General features: G+C 39.5%; 1 long non-coding RNA gene across 1 annotated transcript; it reads right to left on the reverse strand.

Annotated features, from left to right (window-relative positions):
* Positions 1-171: 171 nt before the first annotated feature.
* Positions 172-14,357, reverse strand: LOC311262071. Its single transcript, XR_014623206.1, has 3 exons — positions 14,086-14,357; positions 1,140-1,242; positions 172-538 (listed from the first exon to the last, which is right to left on the reverse strand). It is a non-coding gene; the product is annotated as an uncharacterized lncRNA (long non-coding RNA).
* Positions 14,358-14,380: the final 23 nt, after the last annotated feature.

Consider the following 14,380-nt stretch of genomic DNA (forward strand, 5'->3'; position numbering starts at 1 on the left):
GAAGGTGGTGAAGACTAAATCAGAGCCTTGTAATATTTTATCAATTCACTAGAATGTGATAATGACATGTCAGGGTGTCGTGTCCATCAGCTTGTTTCAGATCCTCTGCCGAATGACCAAAAATCAATTAATGCACATGAGACACTTGTGATATTGATTTATGTTTTTTGGTTGATTGGTCTGTTCATCTTTGCATTTATTTTAGATATCTTGACAGCTACATGCCAGAGCTATGAAGGGTCAATGACGGCTGCTTTAATCTTATTTCTTCATCCACTTTTTTCTAACATCCAGGTTACTGCTGTCCAGTCATCCCTGGATTCTGTGCCACTGCAGACAAACACTGTGCTCCACACTCATAAAAGCAAATGGTTCCCTCTTGTGTCCATTTTGTGCCATTGCTCAATCTATTTCATCTACACTGGGTTGTGGTGTAGTTTTGTCACTTGATGTAAATATTTAGGGTCAACATTCACCGCTCGCTCTCAGGCTGAAGGATGGTGTGAACCTGAAACTCTTCAGCTACAGGATCAGTTCACTGTTAACAGAGAAGACAAAGAAGAAATGGATGGGAAAGATCAATGTGGTGAGAAATAAATAAACATGGTTCTGTAATGCGTTACTGTTGTTTGTTGATTTATGTAGAGTTATTTCATCTGTTTCCTGTTGAATTGCATTTTTTTGTCTTACTGACACTGCGCTGTTTTAATTTTGTATTTTTTGTGGTTGGTATGTTGATATGGGCCACAGGATGACTAGCACCCACTTTGTAGAAACTATTTGGGGTCCAATAAAGGATGAAGTTAGTGAAATGGTAAAAAAAAAAAAAGTAACAGGGTGAGCTCAGTCTCAAGTCCAGAACCCTATCATCAAAATGTTAATTTTCTGAGAGGAGCCCAGTTTAGAGGGACAGTTAACAAGTCAGGCCTGTTCTGATACATTTGCAATGAACAATTTTATGACTCACCCACTCACCAGCTATAATCACATTGAAAGGCAGAAAAAAGTGCCACTTACCTTTAGTGTAACATGATGATGTAGAAAAGGACAACGTGAAATGCTTATGAATCAGTCAACCCAACATGAAGAGACAAGGGGATGTAGCTCAATCCCCAGCATCTTCAGTCTTTGTGTCTTACCTTGTATTTACACGAGGGCTGTAGCTCAGTGGTAGAGCGTGTGCTTCACATGTACAAGGTCCTGGGTACAATCTCCAGCATCTCCAACATGGCTGGATTTCTCCTGTGATACAGAGAGGTCTCAAGTTACAACTGAAATGTTTGCACAGAGGCTCAAAAGGGATCCAGGTAAAGTTATCCGTCACTAATTTGGTCAAAGCTATAGAAGTACCAGAGATATTGTGGACTTTTCATATACATCGCTCTAACACAGCAGTCAACCTTCTTTAATAATACACAATAACAGAGCCTGTTATAACCACATTTACTTACAGCAGCAAAAGCCTCCTACATTACTATGTAAAATATCTGAATTGTAAGCCGAGTAGAGTACCAGTAGTGTGGGGGATGTAGCTCAGTGGTAGAGCGTGTGCTTCGCATGTACAAGGTCCTGGGATCAATCCCCAGCATCTCCAACATGGCTGATAATCTCTGTTGAGCACAGAGGTCTAAATCTATAGCTGCTTTGTTTGCATAGAGGCACACAAGGGAAAAAATTAGATTTCAAATTTATACAAATCCATCACTGATTTGGTCAAATGTGGTGAGAGGGATGTAGCTCAGTGTAGCTCTTCTTCAGTAATGTGTTTATAAGCAACTGATCCTGTTGTAACTCCTTCTGTTTCCACAGATGGAGGTCTCTTTCAAGTGATTTATTCAATTTCTTCTCTCTAAACAACTAAAAGGCATTATAACATTTTTAAGTAATTTATCAAGAAGCCTTTATAATGACGTAAGGGGGATGTAGCTCAGTGGTAGAGCGTGTGCTTTGCATGTACAAGGTCCTGGGATCAATCCCCAGCATCTCCAACATAACCTCTGATGAGCACAAAGATCTGAGTTTGTAGCTGTTCTGTTTGGACAAACAGGATGAAATCAAACTTCAAACTTAGACAAATGCATCACTGATTTAGTCAAATGTGGTGAGAAGGACGTAGCTCAGTGAAGAGTGTGAACTTTACAACGCTCCAACACAGCATTCAACCTTCTTTAATGTACAACGCTCCAACATCTTCTTTAATAATACACAGTGACGGATCCTGTTATGACTGCATGTACATAAAGGGAAAAAGGCTCCTACATTACTATGTAAAATATCTGAATTGTACAAGGTCCTGGGAAAGAAAAGTGATTAATTTATACATCAGGCAGCCCTAACACTCATATAAAGGGGATGTAGCTCAGTGGTAGAGCGTGTGCTTCACATGTTCAACGCTCCAGCACAGCACTCAACCTTTAATAATACACAGTGACAGACCCTGTTATAACTGCATTTACATAAAGGTACACTAGCCTTCTACATTACTATGTAAAATATCCAAATTGTACAAGGTCCTGCGATCAATCCCCAGCATCTCCAACATAGCTGTCACCCTTCTTTAATTACATAAAGCTGACTGATTCTCTTTGAACTGCATTTACAGAGAGGAAGGGCTCTTTATAGTGATGAAGTGACATGTAATAAAACAACTAAGACCGGAGAGACTTTACAAATTGATTAATCTATCAATCAGGCAGACATAACACTAACACAAGGGGATGTAGCTCAGTGGTAGAGCGTGTGCTTTGCATGTACAAGGTCCTGGGTTCAATCCCCAGCATCTCCAAGTTAGCAGGATTTCTCCTGTAATATTAAGCAGAGGTCTTAATTTAGAGCTGAAATGTTTACACAGAGGCTCAAAATGGGTTCAAGGTAAGCTATCCATCACTAATTTGGTCAAAGCTATAGAGAGGGAAGTACCAGAGTTATTGTGGGCTTTTTATATACATTGCTCTAACACAGCAGTCAACCCTCTTTAATTATACACAATGACAGAGCCTGTTATAACTGCATTTACATAGAGCAGCAAAAGCCTCCTACATTACTATGTAAAATATCTGAATTGTGAGCCGAATAGAGTACACGTTGCGTGGGGATGTAGCTCAGTGGTAGAGCGTGTGCTTCGCATGTACAAGGTCTTGGGATCAATCCCCAGCATCTCCAACATGGCTGATAACCTCTGTTGAGCACAGAGATCTGAGTTTGTAGCTGTTCTTTTTGCACAAACGGGATGAAATCATACATCAAATTTGGACAAATCCATCACTGATTTGGTCAAATGTGGTGAGAGGGACGTAGCTCAGTGTAGAGAGTGAACTTTGCATGTACAACGCTCAAACACAGCATTCAACCTTCTTTAATAATGCACAATGACGGCCCTTGTCATAACTGCATTTACATAGAGGTACAAAAGCCTACTACATTACTATGTAAAATATCTGGATTGTACAAGCTCCCAGCATCTCCAACATAGCTGTCACCCTTCTTCAATTACATAAAGCCGACTGATTCTCTTTGAACTGCATATATAGAGGGGAAGGGCTCTTTAGAGTGATGAACTGACATGTAATAAAACAACTAAAAGCTAAGACTTTTGATTAAATTAAATTGATTAATTTATCAATCAGGCAGACCTACTGTAGGACTAACATAAGGGGATGTAGCTCAGTGGTAGAGCGTGTGCTTTGCATGTACAAGGTCCTGGGATCAATCCCCAGCATCTCCAACATGGCTGATAAGCTCTGTTGAGCACAGACATCTGAATTTATAGCTGCTTTGTTTGCATCAATGCACAAAAGGGATAAAATCAGACTTTAAATACAAATCCATCACTGATTTGGCAAAATGTGGTGAGAGGGATGTAGCTCAGTGTAGAGTGTGAACTTTGCATGTACAACGCTCCAATACAATGACGGACCTTGTTATAACAGCTTTTACATAGAGGTACAAAAGCCTTCTACATTCCTATGTAAAGCATCAGAATTGTACAAGGTCCTGGAATCAATCCCCATCATCTCCAACATGGCAGGAATTCTCTTGTGGGCTTTTTATTTACATTGCTCTAACACAGCAGTCAACCCTCTTTAATTATACACAATGACAGCGCCTGTTATAACTGCATTTACATAGAGCAGCAAAAGCCTCCTACATTACTATGAATTGACATGTAATACAACAACTAAAAGCTAAATGACTTTAGAAATTGATTAATTTATCCATCAAGCAGATCTAAGACTAAAAAAAGGGGATGTAGCTCAGTGGTAGAGCGTGTGCTTCGCATGTACAAGGTCCTGGGATCAATCCCCAGCATCTCCAACATAGCTGATAATCTCTGATAAGCACAGAGATCTGAGTTTGTAGCTACTACATTACTATGTAAAATATCTGGATTTTACAAGCTCCCAGCATCTCCAACATAGCTGTCACCCTTCTTCAATTACATAAAGCTGACTGATTCTCTTTGAACTGCATATATAGAGGGGAAGGGCTCTTTAGAGTGATGAACTGACATGTAATAAAACAACTAAAAGCTAAGACTTTTGATTAATTTATCAATCAGGCAGACCTACTGTAGGACTAACATAAGGGGATGTAGCTCAGTGGTAGAGCGTGTGCTTTGCATGTACAAGGTCCTGGGATCAATCCCCAGCATCTCCAAGATGGCTGGTAACCTCTGTTGAGCACAGACATCTGAATTTATAGCTGCTTTGTTTGCATCGATGCACAAAAGGGATAAAATCAGACTTTAAATACAAATCCATCACTGATTTGGTAAAATGTGGTGAGAGGGATGTAGCTCAGTGTAGAGTGTGAACTTTGCATGTACAACGCTCCAACACAATGACGGACCTTGTTATAACTGCTTTTACATAGAGGTACAAAAGCCTTCTACATTCCTATGTAAAGTATCAGAATTGTACAAGGTCCTGGGATCAATCCCCATCATCTCCAACATGGCAGGAATTCTCTTGTGGGCTTTTTATATACATCGCTCTAACATAGCAGTCAACCCTCTTTAATTATACACAATGACAGCGCCTGTTATAACTGCATTTACATAGAGCAGCAAAAGCCTACTACATTACTATGTAAAATATCTGAATTGTAAGCCGAATAGAGTACCCGCTGCGTGGGGATGTAGCTCAGTGGTAGAGCGTGTGTTTCGCATGTACAAGGTCTTGGGATCAATCCCCAGCATCTCCAACATGGCTGATAACCTCTGTTGAGCACAGAGATCTGAGTTTGTAGCTGTTCTGTTTGCACAAACGGGATGAAATCAGACATCAAATTTAGACTAATCCATCACTGATTTGGTCAAATGTGGTGAGAGGGACGTAGCTCAGTGTAGAGTGTGAACTTTGCATGTACAACGCTCCAACACAGTGACGGACCTTGTTATAACTACTTTTACATAGAGGTACAAAAGCCTTCTACATTCCTATGTAAAGTATAAGAATTGTACAAGGTCCTGGGATCAATCCCCAGCATCTCCAACATAGTTGTCACCCTTCTTCAATTACATAAAGCTGACTGATTATCTTTGAACTGCATTTACAGAGAGGAAGGGCTCTTTAGAGTGATGAATTGACATGTAATACAACAACTAAAAGCTAAATGACTTTAGAAATTGATTAATTTATCCATCAAGCAGATCTAAGACTAAAATAAGGGGATGTAGCTCAGTGGTAGAGCGTGTGCTTCGCATGTACAAGGTCCTGGGATCAATCCCCAGCATCTCCAACATGTCTGATAAGCACAGAGATCTGAGTTAGTAGCTGTTCTATTTGCACAAACGGGGTGGAATCAGACATCAAATGTAGACTAATCCATCACTGATTTGGTCAAATGTGGTGAGAGGGACGTAGCTCAGTGAAGAGTGTGAACTTTACAACACAGCATTCAACCTTCTTTAATAATACACAGTGACGGACCTTGTTATAACTGCATTTACATAGAGGTACAAAAGCCTTCTACATTCCTATGTAAATTATCTGAATTGTACAAGCTCCCAGCATCTCCAACATAGCTGTCACCCTTCTTCAATTACATAAAGCCGACTGATTCTCTTTGAACTGCATATATAGAGGGGAAGGGCTCTTTAGAGTGATGAAATGACATGTAATAAAACGACTAAAAGCTAAGACTTTTGATTAAATTTAATTGATTAATTTATCAATCAGGCAGACCTAGCACTAATACAAGGGGATGTAGCTCAGTGGTAGAGCGTGTGCTTTGCATGTACAAGGTCCTGGGATCAATCCCCAGCATCTCCAACGTGGTGCTCTCTCTTCTTCAGTAATGTGCTTGTAAACAACTGATCCTGTTGTAAGTCCTTCTGTTTCCACAGATGGAGGTCTCTTTCAAGTGATTTACTCAATTTCATCTCTCTAAACAACTAAAAGGCATAATAACATTGATAAGTAATTTATCAAGAAGCCTTGACAATGACGTAAGGGGGATGTAGAGCATGTGCTTTGCATGTACAAGGTCCTGGGATCAATCTCCATCATAACCTCTGATGAGATCTGAGTTTGTAGCTGTTCTGTTTGCACAAACAGGATGAAATCAGACTTCAAACTTAGACAAATGCATCACTGATTTAATCAAATGTGGTGAGAGGGACGTAGCGCAGTGTAGAGTGTGAACTTTGCATGTACAACGCCCCAACAACTTCTTTAATAATACACAATGACGGATCCTGTTATGACTGCATGTACATAAAGGTAAAAAGGCTCCTACATTACTATGTAAAATATCTGAATTGTGAGCCCAATAGAGTACACATTGCGTGGGGATGTAGCTCAGTGGTAGAGCGTGTGCTTTGCATGTACAAGGTCCTGGGTTCAATCCCCAGCATCTCCAACATGGCAGGTATTCTCCTGTAATCTTAAGCAGAGGTCTTAATTTAGAGTTGAAATGTTTACACAGAGGCTCAAACGGGTTCAAGGTAAGTTGTCCATCGCTAATTTGGTCACAGCTATAGAGAGGGAAGTACCAGAGTCATTGTGGGCTTTTTATATACATTGCTCTAACACAGCAGTCAACCCTCTTTAATTATACACAATGACAGAGCCTGTTATAACTGCATTTACATAGAGCAGCAAAAGCCTACTACATTACTATGTAAAATATCTGAATTGTAAGCCGAATAGAGTACACTTTGCGTGGGGATGTAGCTCCGTGGTAGAGCGTGTTGCTTTGCATGTACAAGGTCCTGGGATCAATCCCCAGCATCTCCAACATGTCTCATAACCTCTGTTGAGCACAGAGATCTGAATTTACAGCTCCTTTGTTTGCATAGAGGCACAAAAGGGATAAAATCAGACTTTAAATACAAATCCATCACTGATTTGGTCAAATGTGGTGAGAGGGACGTAGCTCAGTGTAGAGTGTGAACTTTGCATGTACAACACAGTGACGGACCTTGTTATAACTACTTTTACATAGAGGTACCAAAGCCTTCTACATTCCTATGTAAAGTATAAGAATTGTACAAGGTCCTGAAATCAATCCCCAGCATCTCCAACATAGTTGTCACCCTTCTTCAATTACATAAAGCTGACTGATTATCTTTGAACTGCATTTACAGAGAGGAAGGGCTCTTTAGAGTGATGAATTGACATGTAATACAACAACTAAAAGCTAAATGACTTTAGAAATTGATTAATTTATCCATCAAGCAGATCTAAGACTAACATAAGGGGATGTAGCTCAGTGGTAGAGCGTGTGCTTCGCATGTACAAGGTCCTGGGATCAATCCCCAGCATCTCCAACATAGCTGTCACCCTTCTTTAATTAGATAAACCTGACTGATTCTCTTTGAACTGCATTTACAGAGAGGAAGGGCTCTTTAGAGTGATGAATTTACATGTAATACAACAACTAAGACCAGAGAGACTTTAGAAATTGATTAATCTATCCATCAGGCAGACATAACACTAACACAAGGGGATGTAGCTCAGTGGTAGAGCGTGTGCTTTGCATGTACAAGGTCCCAGCATCTCCAACATGGCAGGTGTTCTCCTGTAATATTAAACAGAGTCACATTAGTCCATCACTAATTTGGTCAAAGCTATAGAGAGGGAAGTACCAGAGTTATTGTGGGCTTTTTATATACATTGCTCTAACACAGCAGTCAACCCTCTTTAATAATACACAGCGATGGACCTTATTATAACTGCTTTTACATAGAGGTACAAAAGCCTTCTACATTCCTATGTAAAATATCAGAATTGTACAAGCTCCTGCGATCAATCCCCAGCACCTCCATAGATGTCACCCTTCTTAAATTACATAAAGCTGACTGATTCTCTTTGAACTGCATATATAAAGGGGAAGGGCTCTTTAGAGTGATGAACTGACATGTAATAAAACAACTAAAAGCTAAGACTTTTGATTAAATCAAACTGATTAATCTATCCATCAGGCAGACCTAGCGCAAATATAGGGGGATGTAGCTCCGTGGTAGAGCGTGTGCTTTGCATGTACAAGGTCCTGGGATCAATCCCCAGCATCTCCAACGTGTTGCTCTCTCTTCTTCAGTAATGTGTTTTTAAACAACTCATCCTGTTTCCACAGATGGAGGTATCTTTCAAGTGATTTATTCAATTTCATCTCTCTAAACAACTAAAAGGCATGGTAAAATTGATAAGTAATTTATCGAGAAGCCTTGACAATGAAGTAAGGGAGATGTAGCTCAGTGGTAGAGCGTGTGCTTTGCATGTACAAGGTCCTGGGTTCAATCCCCAGCATCTCCAAGTTGGCAGGATTTCTCCTGTAATATTAAGCAGAAGTCTCAATTTAGAGCTGAAATGTTTACACAGAGGCTCAAAATGGTTTCAAGATAAGCTATCCATCACTAATTTGGTCACAGCTATAGAGAGGGAAGTACCAGAGTTATTGTGTGCTTTTTATATACATTGCTCTGACACAGCAGTCAACCCTCTTTAATTATACACAATGACAGAGCCTGTTATAACTGCATTTACATAGAGAAGCAAAAGCCTACTACATTACTATGTAAAATATCTGAATTGTGAGCCGAATAGTGTACACATTGCGTGGGGATGTAGCTCAGTGGTAGAGCGTGTGCTTCGCATGTACAAGGTCTTGGGATCAATCCCCAGCATCTCCAACATGGCTGATAACCTCTGTTGAGCACAGAGATCTGAGTTTGTAGCTGTTCTGTTTGCACAAACGGGATGAAATCAGACATCAAATTTAGACTAATCGATCACTGATTTGGTCAAATGTGGTGAGAGGGACGTAGCTCAGTGTAGAGTGTGAACTTTGCATGTACAACGCTCCAACACATTGACGGACCTTGTTATAACTACTTTTACATAGAGGTACAAAAGCCTTCTACATTCCCATGTAAAGTATAAGAATTGTACAAGGTCCTGGAATCAATCCCCAGCATCTCCAACATAGCTGTCACCCTTCTTCAATTACATAAAGCTGACTGATTATCTTTGAACTGCATTTACAGAGAGGAAGGGTTCTTTAGAGTGATGAATTGACATGTAATACAACAACTAAAAGCTAAATGACTTTAGAAATTGATTAATTTATCCATCAAGCAGATCTAAGCCTAACATAAGGGGATGTAGCTCAGTGGTAGAGCGTGTGCTTTGCATGTACAAGGTCCTGGGATCAATCCCCAGCATCTCCAAAATAGCTGATAACCTCTGATGACCACAGAGATCTGAGTTTGTAGCTTTTCTGTTTGCACAAACGGGATGAAATCACACTTTAAATGTATAAAAATCCATCACTGATTTGGTCAAATGTGGTGAGAGGGACGTAGCTCAGTGTAGAGTGTGAACTTTACAACGCTCCAACACAGCATTCAACCTTCTTTAATAATACACAGTGATGGACTCTGTTATGATTACATGTACATAAAGGGAAAAAGGCTCCTACATTACTATGTAAAATATCTCAATTGTACAAGGTCCTTGGAAAGAAAATTGATTAATTTATTCATCAGGCAAATCTAAAACTGATATAAGGGGATGTAGCTCAGTGGTAGAGCATGTGCTTTGCATGTACAAGGTCCTGGGATCAATCCCCAGCATCTCCAACATGGCTGATAACCTCTGTTGAGCACAGACATCTGAATTTACAGCTCCTTGTTTGCATAAAGCCACAACAAGGATCAAATCAGACTTTAAATACAAATCCATCACTGATTTGGTCAAATGTGGTGAGAGGGATGTAGCTCAGTGTAGAGTGTGAACTTTGCATGTACTACGCTCCAACACAGCACTCAACCTTCTTTAATAATACACAGTGACAGACCTTGTTATAACTGCATTCACAAAAAGTAACACTAGCCTTCTACATTCCTATGTAAAATATCAGAATTGTACAAGCTCCTGCGATCAATCCCCAGCACCTCCAACATAGCTGTCACCCTTCTTCAGTTACATAAAGATGACTGATTCTCTTTAACAGAGAGGAAGGGCTCTTTAGAGTGATGAATTGACATGTACAGTAATACAAAAACTAAAAGATAAATGACTTTAGAAATGGATTAATCTATCCATCAGGCAGACCAGAGATTAACACAAGGGGATGTAGCTCAGTGGTAGAGCGTGTGCTTTGCATGTACAAGGTCCTGGGATCAATCCCCAGCATCTCCAACATGGTGCTCTCTCTTCTTCAGTAATGTGGTGATAAACAACAGATTCTGTTTACAGGTCAGTGACAATTAAGGGAATCCCTCCTGGTCTCAGGGCAGAAGTCATAATTTTCTGTTCTCAGGGTAACATAGTTGGAAAAAAGGGAGTCAACTGTCTCTTCTGGTCTCAGGGCAGAAGTAGTTTTGTAGGATTTTCCTCATGGCTGTTCAGTCTCATCTGGTCCCAGGGCAGAGACCATTGTTTCCCACAATTTTGTCTGAGGGCAGGTGAATCTCTCCTGGTCTCAGGGCAGAAGTTGTATTTTTCTGTTTTAAGGCAACGTAGTTGGACAAAAGGGAGTCAACTGTCTCCTCTGGTCTCAGGGCAGAAGTTGTCTGAGGGCAGGTGAATCTCTCCTGGTCTCAGGGCAGAAGTCATAATATTCTGTTCTCAGGGCAACGTAGTTGGAAAAAAGGGAGTCAGCTGTCTCTTCTGGTTTCAGGGCAGAAGTAGTTTTGTAGGATTTTCCTCATGGCTGTTCAGTCTCATCTGGTCCCAGGGCAGAGACCATTGTTTCCCACAATTTTGTCTGAGGGCTGGTGAATCTCTCCTGGTCTCAGGGCAGAAGTTGTATTTTTCTGTTTTAAGGCAACGTAGTTGGACAAAAGGGAGTCAACTGTCTCCTCTGGTCTCAGGGTAGAAGTTGTCTGAGGGCAGGTGAATCTCTCCTGGTCTCAGGGCAGAAGTTGTCTGAGGGCAGGTGAATCTCTCCTGGTCTCAGGGCATAAGTCGTTAACAATTCTGATATTATTGGAGTTTTAAGTCTTTTTAAAGCTGCTGTTCATGTTCAACAGTGTCACTGTTCATCCACTTCATTCTGCTACATTATGAAATTACATATATTACACTATATATTGCTTAAAATTGAATGAAATACAAATATATATTAAAGCTAAACATTTAAAAAATATCAAAGCCATGCAAAATAACGATTTTATCCTAACCTTCCAGAGCTTTAATAATAAAGTTGTGGATAAATCACCACTTCCTTATAAGAAATATAACACTTAACACTTGAAAATAGTTCCACATAGTAAGTAAGTTCATATTACATCTTTAATCAGCATCATAAACTACTGATATTTGACAAAATCGGCCTCTAACCAAAAGGAATGTAATAAAAGTCAGATGGTGCAACCAGTTACACCATTTGACATTTTAATTTAAATTCAAATGTAACAGGCATTATGATGGACACCTATGTAAGCACATGGCCTTGGTGTGAAGATCCAAACACATTTTTTAAAAGAAATACTTATTTTTACAATTATTATGAATGACAAATGTTTTCCTGGAGTCATACCATTTGACATGTAACCCTAAGCACACCTGACCATACCTTAAAAATGTCAAATTATCAAGATTTCAAAGAGAGTGACTAATCTCTTCATGCAGCAGTTAGGCTAATCAGGGGACCTTCTCTGTGATATAATTTCCTGTCACACGGTCTTCTTGCACAAATTAACAAAATGGCTCCTTGAATGTTGGTGACACCACCTTGACACTTTAGGAAGTTGACTTGACAGACACGATTCCCCAAATTAATTATAATGAACAATGGTGTTCCATTTATTTTATTCATTATTAAACAACACAAATGTAAGATTATGCCAAACTAGTTGATAGGCTGTTTTATTGAGAATTTCACCTTTTTGAACAAGTTAAACTATTTGGTACATAGTCTTTATGGTTACACCTCATTGACATTTTTGCCATTATCCCCTGAATATTCTCTGAAAATTGATTAAATCCAGAAATTTTAGATGAGGTCTTCAAAAAGAGAATGTATGCAAGTAATTTGTACTTTTATTTTCAAATTTTAACCTTTTTAAATTCAACTGAACCATAAGAACACAAAAAAAAATTGCGTCACGTCATTGACCCTTACACAGAGGGAGGTCTCTTTTAAGTGATTTATTCAATTACATCTCTCTGGACAATTAAAAGGCATGATAAAATTAATTTATCAGGCAGCCTTGAAGCTGACATAAGGGGGATGTAGCTCAGTGGTAGAGCGTGTGCTTTGCATGTACAAGGTCCTGGGATCAATCCCCAGCATCTCCAATATAGCTGTCACCGTACTTCTGTTACATAAAGCTGACTGATTGTCTTTGAACTGCATTTATAGAGAGAAAGGAGTCTTTAGAGTGATGAATTGACATGTAATATAAACACTAAAAGACTTTAGAAATTGATTAATTTATCCATCAAGCAGACAACACCAACATAAGGGGATGTAGCTCAGTGGTAGAGCGTGTGCTTCGCATGTACAAGGTCCTGGGATCAATCCCCAGCATCTCCAACATGGCTGATAACCTCTGATGAGCACAGAGATCTGCGCTTTTAGCTGTTCTGTTTGCACAAACGGGATGAAATCCGACTTTAAATTTATACAAATCCATCACTGATTTGGTCAAATGTCATGAGAGGGATATAGCTCAGTGTAGAGTGTGAACTTTGCACGTACAACGCTCCAACACCTTCTTTAATAATACACAGTGACAGATCCTGTTATAACTGTATTTACATAGAGGTACATCACGATGTTAAATATCTGAATTGTGAGCCGGCCAGCAGCAGTAACAAGGGGCATGTAGCTCTGGATGTATAAGATCCTCGGATCAATCCCCAGCATCTCCAATGAGGGTAGACAGATTATGGATTTAAGTGTTGACATGCAATTTAACAATTTAGATTCTGCTAAAAGACTTGAGAAATTGTTTAAATAATTCATCAGGCAGCCCTAACACTATTATAAGGGGGGATGTAGCTCAGTGGTAGAGTGTGTGCTTCGCATGTACAAGGTCCTGGGATCAATCCCCAGCGTCTCCAGTTATATGCTTTGCTAACACCAAATTTATAAGGAGACAGTCATAGCTAAAACATGTATTTATAAATAGGAACTGATTTGTATTTGCTACGTAATGAGAGGGAGCTGAGGACTTTCGAAAACGCAATGCCATTTCTTTTTTTGTTACTGGACAAATAAAAAAGAATCCATTTCAGGACTACTGACCGAGTGTATGACTGAAGCATTAATCAACATAGAGGTGGACAGTTTAGCTATATGACAAATATGGCCAAGACAAATCATGTGTGTTTAGTGGCTTTAGTGTAGTTTAGATTAGCTAGGCTAGCATTGATTTTGTGTTGGACACAGTAAACAATTGATTGATTTATTATCAAACAGCTAAGATGGCAAGTGATAACAAGTGTAAGCTATCAACAAGCTAGCGTAATGTATTCATTTGAAGGCAACTAGCTATCTAAATGTTAGCTAAGGCTAGTGAGTCTACCTAGTGAGGTGTCCAGGTTTCTTTTTTCCTTTTATCAAATTGGTCATGTATTGGCTACCGGTCACAACACATAGCTACAGTATCTTACTAACATAATATTACCTTACCTTAAGTTAAGTGCTTCAATTATGGCGTCCTTAGGCTGTTTTTATGATGACTTCTTGTGTTTGGAGCACTCTCAGACAGGGCAACTAACGTACATAACTGGTTGGGTCCCGCCATTTTGTGTCCTACTTTTTTCTTTTCTTTTTTTTTTTGTTTAATTCCCTTAACGTTACAATACAATAGAAAATAAGCAATAACACTTCAGAGAAACAGATACATAACTTAATATACCGACAGGAAAATAAAATAATTGACAAATAAAATACGCAAAACATGGCCGCAGCATGGCCCAACGAC

Source organism: Pagrus pagrus (genome assembly GCF_965226575.1).
Source record: "Pagrus pagrus genome assembly, chromosome: 9".
NCBI classification, from domain to species: Eukaryota; Metazoa; Chordata; class Actinopteri; order Spariformes; family Sparidae; genus Pagrus; species Pagrus pagrus.